At 44.5% G+C, this 8,823-nt stretch overlaps 1 protein-coding gene across 4 annotated transcripts in view; it reads left to right on the top strand.

The window, feature by feature from the left end:
- The first annotated feature begins 715 nt into the window (after positions 1-715).
- The window catches only part of Pik3r6 (phosphoinositide-3-kinase regulatory subunit 6), a 60,195-nt gene continuing 52,087 nt past the window's right edge, over positions 716-8,823 (top strand). For 3 of the 4 annotated variants that reach the window (XM_048798060.1, XM_048798059.1, XM_015504476.2), the window contains exon 1: positions 717-1,307. The gene's annotated coding sequence lies outside the window, so the exon portion shown is untranslated. Of the gene's footprint in view, positions 1,308-8,823 lie in introns of all 4 variants that reach the window. The other variant, XM_048798057.1, reaches the window with a different exon arrangement.

Genomic DNA, 8,823 nt, shown 5'->3' with positions numbered 1-8,823 from the left:
AAATCTTGCTTCCATCAAGATTTTTCTTTCTCTCTCCAGAGCCATTAGTCCAAATAGGATGAGGATATAGAGTTTGTGGCTTTTTCAAAGGTCTATAAATGTGTTGGAGACTCCCCCCAAGTAATGCTTGAATTCAAAATATGACAAAAAGAAAACAGAGAAATGATGTGATAAACTAACATGTCATCTTAGAGTTGATCTGCTACCCACAACTGTCCTCGCCTAGCACTAATCTTTGATCCATTCTCTCCTTTGAACACTTTCTCCTTTGACTTCTTTTTCCTCTTCCCCTATGGGGAAGGATGGCAAGGGTGAGCCAGAAGAAGAGTCGGGTTGGGAAGAAAATCCCTGAGTCTGGATTGTCGAAAACTGCAGTACTTCTGGGAGGGGCTGAAACGAGAGGCGAAAACACAAGATTGGAGATTAAGGAGAAACTACATCAAGAAGAGTCTTGAAAGTCACACTAAGGAGAGTTTGGCCATAATCATGAAAGTAATAGGGAGCCACTGAAGGTTGTAGCAGGGGTGCAACCTGATCAGATTTGCATTTTACTATCTGAAAGAGGCCCTTGGTTGTGGTATGGGGGCAGGATTAAAAGGAGACCTCCGGCTGTTGCAGTGTGTCAGAAGAAAGACCATGGTGGCCTGATAAGGCAGTGACAACCATGGGGATGGGAATCAGTGGAGGATTCATGAGATATGGACAGGACTTGATGCGGCTTAGATGCAACAGGTGAGGGGGGAAGGTGCTAGGATGACCCCCAGGTTTTGGGTTCTGAGGAAAGAAACAGCAGCTTTAGAGGGAAAATGATGAGTTGGCTTATATCTGTCGAGTCAGAGGTGCTTGAAGGACACGTGGCTGGTGATGACCTGGGAGGGGAAAGGTTGGCAAGTCTGGAGCTCAGAAGAGAGGTCAGGGCTCCTGCGTCCCCGCCCCATCAGCACCCGAGGAGTGGATCCCTGTGGAGGTGCCCTGTCCTGCCCCCTTGCACCAGATCAGAATAAAGAAGCTCCAGTGTGGGGGGCGGGGGGTGACCACAGAGGCGGCTTCAGAAAACAGCCTCGAGCAGGATGTGTCTGGGAGGAGCTTCGAAGGCTTTGGGGAAGGGGAAGGAAGAGGAGGGACAGGGCCGGCCTGTGAGCGGCTGGCTGTTCTCTGCAGATCTATAGGCAGCAGTCAGGACTAAAGTCAGATAGAGGATCCTCCGAGACGTCCTGGTCCCTGGGGTGGTTAGTGTTGCTGGGTGCGAGGTGGGGAGCTAACCAGCTGGAGGGTTTGAGGAGTGGAGCAGCTGTGGCCAAGCCAAGGTAGGTGTTGGCTGGGGAGGGAGGGGTCTCCAGGGAGGGAGGGGTCTCCAGGGAGGGAGTGTGGAGAGACACAACTGGGCAGAGCTGGTGGAAGGGTTGGGAAAGAGGGACACAGAGGGGCGGAGAGTCCCCAGCTCTTAGGAGCCCAACTCTTGGGCTGCTGAGGCCAACCTTTCTGAAGAGTTACCCAGCCTTAGTGGTCCTTAGGACCACTCTGCCTGCTTCTGATTTTCCAATGAAGAAACACACAGGACCCTGTAAGGGCAGCTCTGCTCCCTTGACCTTGACTTCTGTATACGCCAGGAATGACAGGGCTCATTCTACATGCCCCGTGCTGTAGGGTCCCCTCTGCCCATTTGATTCTCAGCAGCAATTGGAGGTCAGATGGATACGTGTTTTAACACCCAGGTCCTAGATCAGGAGATGGAGGCTGAGAGAGGTGACTTGCTAAAGATTGAGAATGAGTGAGGACTCCAAGTCAGTCATCCGGGTCCCTGTTTGTGTCCCTTCTGGGACATCACCTGTGCGTCCCTCTCCAGGGGAATTCAGTGGCAGTCTGGCTGATCCGGCTTGATTTTTCTCTGTACACGTGGATCAAGCATCTTCTCTGTGCAGCTGGTGGCAGAGCCTGACCAAGGCCCGGTCTCTGTCCTTGAGGAGATGACCACCTGGCCTGGGAGTTGAGACACGGCCATGAGAGTCCGACACAGAAATGAGACTCGCGAGGGTCCCTGGTGTGTAGGAGTGGGGGAGAGAGAGCCCCCCGGGTGTGGGATCAGGGAGGGCTCTGGGCCACCTGAGCTGAGCCTTCAGGGAGAGGAAAGGCCTGGGGTACAGAAATGGGGCAAGAGACTTTCCGGCTGACAGGGACAGAGTGCACAAACCCACAGAGGCAGGAAAGTTGGCACAGAGGTTGGGATCAGGGAACGGACAGTCAGCCACCCCATTTGGCTCCAGCGGAGTAGAGTTGGCAAAGGACTCCCAGGTGTGGGCCTGTTGTGTTCATTTATTTAGCCCTAAGTGGTGTGCAAATATCCCCCTGTTGAGTCCCCAAGACAATCCTGTGAGGGAGGTGCTCCTCTCCGCTCTCCTTTACCGATAGGAGAGGGTTGAAGCAACCAGCAGCTCAAGTGGCCCTAGTGACAGAGCAGATTGGAACCCAGGCATTCTGAAGTGGGATGCTAAGCCACACCTCTAGGGCCCGCGGCCTGTCCTCACACTGTCTCCAAGAGAGCTCCTTGGCTGAGTGGCAAGAGGTGAATGCCCAGCTACTGTGCCCACCATCTGGTGCCTCAGTATCCAGGCCCCTCAGATCCCACCCAAGGCCCCTGGTCCCTGGGAACAATGCTTCTCATCCCCAGGGGCTCTTCCACACCCAGGTGTTTCCTTCCCAGCCAGGGACAGACGCATTTGAGGAAACAGGACTGCCACCCTCCACAGGGGACAGCCAAGGAAACTGGGACTTGGCCTCCTGGCCCCCTGGGGCTCACTCTCCTCCCCTCACAAGGAATCCACTGATCACACCTCTAAACCCACACCCGGGCTCTGTTGTCTGGCAAGTCTGATGATGGGGAGTGTGAGGCAGCTCAGTGGGAGGCGAGGCCCCCCTGGGGAGGTGAGAGAAGCAGGTGACACAGGACCTGCGGAGTCAGAGGGTGATCGCGGGATGCCCCCTGTCTTTCTTTCTCTCGGGTTTTGGTCCTGAAGGCCTGGGCTGGGTGGTAAGTTCTTCTGTCTGAGCAGCCTGCTGCGGGCTCTGGGAGCCAGGATTGGGGAGCTGGCTTCTGCACAATCCTCCTCCTCCAAATCCTCTCTCTTTAGTTCTTCAGCCCAGAAGTATGGTCCCCCACATCTTCACACACCAACTACAGTGTGAACAGGCTCTACTTGATTCTTTCTACCCCTTCTGTGATCGTCCTTGGGCCCATTGGACCTCCATGGTAGTGACCGATTCTGTATGCAATGTCCCCGAGGACTATTCATTGCTCATCTTCTGCACTTGAGGAAGAATGCTCTCTGAATCCCAATTCATTCGTTCATTCGTTCATTCAGTCCTTGTCTCTGACCTCGCCTCTCTGTCAAGAACTGTGAAGGATCTCTGTGGCCCTACGTATGAGGAGCAGGTTAGCCGGCCACAGTTCGAGGATGCTGATGGAAGACACGAAATTCTAGGGTCAGAGACAAAGGACTTTATCACAGCCCAACAAGCAACCTGAGTGTTATGTCCATGGGTGTCTCTTGTGGCAAAGGTCCCCTGGGGGCATGTGGAGGCCAATCCAAAGGGATGTTGGGCATCGTAGCCAAGGAAACCTGAATTCAAGAAAGCTCAGGTTCCCCCCAGAGGGCTGCAGGCAAATCTGTCCAACCTTTGCCCTGAATGGAGACATTATCTCTGGACAGCAAGTAAATCTGCCCTGTGCACTCTCTCTTGCAAGGCTGTTTGCTATACAAATATTCCTGAAAAGATGGTCTTTAAAAAGTTCACAGGGTGTGCACAAACACAAACCTATTGTCCCTTTACTTTTTGCACCCTGGCCACACTGTCCCTTGGAGACACCAAGAATCCTCCCACCCCAGGACTCTACTTCTGTTGTTCCCTTTGGCAGAAACATTTCTCTGCAGATCTGGCAGGGCTCGCTCTTGTCTCCTTCAGGATTTTATTCAAATGTCATCCCCTTGGGAGACATACCTAATCACCCTTTTAAAAACTGCACACACACTTGGGGGGGGCAGGAAAAATGAAGGGATGTTGGTCAAAGGGTACAAAATTACAGTTAGAATAAGGAATGAGTTGAGATGTTTTGCACAGCATGGTGACTGTAGTCATAACAGTGTAGTTAATGATTGCGCCTAGGCGTGGTGACACACACCTGAAGTCCCACCAACCTGGGAGGCTGAAGCAGGAGGATTGCAAATTTGAATTCAACTTGGGAAACTTAGTAAGACTCTGTCTCAAAATAAAAAGGGTTGGGGACATAGTTCAGTGGTAGGGTGCCCTGGGTTCAATCCCTAGCACCACCAATAATTAATAATAATAATAATAATAATAATAATAATAATAATAATGTGTTGTGTGTGGTGATCTTCAACTTACAATGGTTCAACTTATGATTTTTCAACTTTACAATGGTGCTGAAACATAGCCATTCCGACCATTCTCAAGGACTCAGGGACATTTAACTACTGAGCCACACACATCCCCAGCCCTTTTTTGTATTTTATTTAGAGACAGGGTCTCGTTGAGTTACTTAGTGCCCCACTAAGTTTCTGATCCTCCTGCCTTAGCCTCCTGAGTTGCTGGGATTATAGGAGTGTGCCACTATACCCTACTGAAATTTTCTTTTGAAAACCTTTAAACTTAAAGAAAAGTTACTAGAACATTCTTTTCTTTTCTTTTCTTTTTTTGATACCAGGGATTGAACTCAGGGGCATTCGACCACTGAGCCACATCCCCAGCCCTATTTTGTAATTTTATTTAGAGACAGGGTCTCACTGAATTGCTTAGTGCCTCACCATTGCTGAGGCTGGCTTTGAACTCGTGATCCTCCTGCCTCAGCTTCCCAAGCTGCTGGGATTATAGGCGTGCACCACTCTACAACCACTTTTGTTTTTCACTTTCAATACAGTATTCAATAAATTCCATGATGTATTAATACTTTATCACAAAACAGCCTTTGTATTAGATGATTTTGCTCAATTCTAAGCTAATATAAGTGTTTTGAGGATGTTTAAGATAGGCTCGGCTGTTATGATGGTTGGTAGATTAAGTGTATTAAATGTGGTTTTGGCCTATGATATTTTTCATTTATGATGGTTTATTAGGATGTAACCTTATTGTAAATTGAGAAGCATGTATATTTCAAAATTGCTAAGAAAATAAATTTCAATGTTCTCACACTCTAAATAATGTGAAGTGAGGTGCTGGATGTGTTAATTAGCTTAGCTTAATCATTCCTCATTGTGCATATATATTGTAACCTCACTTCATATCCCTATTTATTTATTTATTTATTTGTACCAGGGACTGAACCCAGTCAACCACTGAGCCACATCCCCAGCCCTATTTTGCATTTTATTTAGAGATAGGGTCTCCCTGAGTTGCGCAGTGCCTTGTTGTTGCTGAGGCTGGCTTTGAACTTGCAATTCTCTGTCTCAGGCTCCAAAGCTGCTGGGATTACAGGCTTGCGCCATCTGGCCCAGCACTTTGTATCTCTTTAATACATACAATTACAAACTGTCAACCTTACAACACAATTTTTTTTTTTTGGTACTAATGATTGAACCCAGGGGCTTCACTACTAAGCCACACACTCAGCCTTTTTTTTTTTAATTTTTAAGAATTTGTTCTAATTAGTTATACATGTCAGTAGAATGCATTTTGACACATGGTGCACAAATGGAGCACAACTTCTCATTCCTCTGGTTGTACATGGTGCTGAGTCACACTGGTTGTGTAATCATTCGTGTATATAGAGTAACAATGTCTGTCCCATCCCCACCGCCCCACCCCTCCCTTCACTCTCCTCTCACAATCCCTACCATTCCCCCCACACACTATAAATCACCATCTGCTTATCAGAGAAAAACATTTGACCTTTGGTTTTTTGAGATTGGCTTATTTCACTTAGCATGATATTCTCTAGTTCCATCCATTTACCTGCAAATGCCATAATTCCATTCGTCTTTAAGGCTGAGTAATAATATTCCATTGTGTGCATATACTACATTTTTTAATCCATTCTAACTGTTGCAGGGCCTCTAAGTTGGTTCCATAGTTTAGCTATCATGAATTGAGCTGCTATAAACATTGATGTGGCTGTGTCACTGTAGTATGCTGATTTTAAGTCCTTTGAGTATAAACTGAGGAATAGGATAGCTGTGTCAAATGGTAGTTCCATTCCAAGTTTCCTGAGAAATATCCATACTGCTTTCCATAGTGGTTACACCAATTTGCAATCCCACCAGAAATATGTGAGTGAATCTCTTTTTCCACATCCTCACCAACACTTATTATTGCATGTATTCTTTTTTTTTTTTTTTTTGAGAGAGAGAGAGAGAGAGAGAGAGAGAGAGAGAGAATATCTTTTTTGTAGATGGACACAACACAATGTCTTTATTTTTTTTTTATGTGGTGCTGAGAATCGAACCCGGGTCCCACCCATACTAGGCGAGCGCTCTACCACTGAGCCACAATCTCAACCCTGCATGTATTCTTGATAATTACCATTCTGACTGGAGTGAAATGAAATTTAAAGTAGTTTGATTTGCATTTCTCTAATTGCTAGAAATGATGAACACTTTTTCATATGTTTGTTGACTGTATTTCTTCTTCTGTGAAGGGTCTGTCAATTCCTTAGCCAATTGATTGATTGGGTTATTTATTTATTTTTGGTGTTAAGTTTTTTTAGTTCTTTATATATCCTGGATATGAGTGCTCTATCTGAGGTGCATGTGGTAAAGATTTTCTCACATTCTGCAGGCTCTCTCTTCATATTATTGGCTGTTTCCTTTGTTAGAAAAAGCTTTTTAGTTTGAATCTATCCCATTTATTGATTCTTTCTTTGTGTGGTGCTAAGGATTGAACCCAGGCCCTTGTACATGTGAGGCAAGCACTCTACCAACTGAGCTATATCCCCAGCCCACCATTTATTGATTCTTAATTTTACTTCTATGCTTTAGGAGTCTTGTTAAATAAGTCAGGTCCTAAGCCAACATAATGAAGATTTAGGCCTACTTTTTCTTCTATTAGGCACAGGGTCTCTATTCTAGTGCCTAAGTCTTTGATCCACTTTGTGTTGATTTTTGTGCAGGGTGAGAGATAGAGGTTTAATTTCATTTTGTTATACATGGACTTCCAGTTTTCCTAGCACATGTTTTGAATAGGCTATCTTTCCTCCAAGGTATGTTTTTGGTGCCTTTGTCTAGTATTCGATAACGGTATTTATGCGGGTTTGTCTCTGTGTCTTCTATTTTGTACCATTTGTCTACATGTCTATTTTGGTGCCAATACCATTCTGTTTTGTTTTCTATAGCTCTGTAGTATAGTTTAAGGTCTGGTATTGTGATGCCTCCCGCTTCACTTTTCTTGCTAAGAATTGCTTTGGCTACTCTGGATCGCTTACTTTTTCAAATGAATTTCATGATTGCCTTTTCTAGTTCTATGAAGAATGTCATTGGGATTTTAATAGGAATTGCTTTAAATCAGTATAACACTTTTGGCAGTATGGTCATTTTGACAATATTAATTCTGCCTATCCAAGAGCATGGGAGATCTTTCCATCTTCTAAGGTCTTCTTCAATTTCTTTAGTGTTCTGTAGTTTTCATGATAGAGGTCTTTCACCTTTTTTGTTAGATTGATTCCCAAGTATTTTATTTTATTTTTGCAACTATTGTGAATGGGGTAGTTTTCCTAATTTCTCTTGCAGACTTATCACGTATGTATAGAAATGCATTTGATTGGTGAGTATTGATTTTATATCCTGCTACTTTGCTGAATTCATATATTAGTTCTAGAAGTTTTCTGGTGGAATTTTTTTTGGACCCTCTAAATATAGAATCATGTTATCAGCAAATAGTGATAGTTTGAGTTCTTCTTTTCCTATTCGTGTACCTTTACTTTCTTTTGTCTGACTGATTGCTCTGGTTAGAGTTTCAAGGACTATGTTGAATAGAAGTGGGGAAAGGGGGCATCCCTGTCTTGTTCCAGTTTTTAGAGGGAATGCTTCCAATTTTTCTCCATTTAGAATGATGCTGGCTTTGGGCTAAGCAGAGATAGCTTTTGCAATGTTGAAGTATGTTCCTACTACCCCTAATTTTTCTAGTGTTTTGAACATGAAGCGGTGCTATATTTTGTCAAATGCTTTTTCCTGCATCTATTGATATAATCATATGATTCTTATTAAGTCTATTGATGTGATATATTACATTTATTGATTTCTGTATGTTAACCAACCCTGCCATCCCTGGGATCCCACTTGATTATGCTGCACTATCTTTTTAATATGTTTTGTATGCAATTTGCCAGAATTTTTTTGAGAATTTTTGCATCTATGCTCATCAGAGATACTGGTCTGAAGTTTTCTTTCCTTGATGTGTCTTTGTCTGGTTTTATTATCAAGGAGATATTTAGCCTTGTAGAATGGGTTTGGGAGGATTCCTTTATTTTCTATTTCTTGGAATAGTGTTGGTGTTAATTCTTCTTTGAAGGTCTTGTAGAACTCGGCTGAGAATCCATGTGGTCCTGGGCTTGTCTTGGTTATGGTAGGCATTTGATGGTGTCTACTATTCCACTGCTTGAAATTGATTTGTTTAAATTGTGTATGTATCCCTGATTCAGTTTGGGTAGATCATATGTCTTCAGAAATTTGTCAATGTCTTCAAAATTTTCTATTTTATTGAAGTATAAATTTTCAAAATAGTTTCTAATTATCTTCTGTATTTCAGTAGTGTCCATTATCCCAGCCCCTTTTTATATTTTATTTAGAGACAGGGTCTCGCTGAGCTGCCTAGGGCCTC

This window comes from Marmota marmota, unplaced genomic scaffold, assembly GCF_001458135.2.
Source record: "Marmota marmota marmota unplaced genomic scaffold, marMar, whole genome shotgun sequence".
Taxonomy (NCBI): Eukaryota; Metazoa; Chordata; class Mammalia; order Rodentia; family Sciuridae; genus Marmota; species Marmota marmota.
Note: the sequence above shows the minus strand (reverse complement) of the source record. Positions and strands in the feature narration are given on the sequence as shown.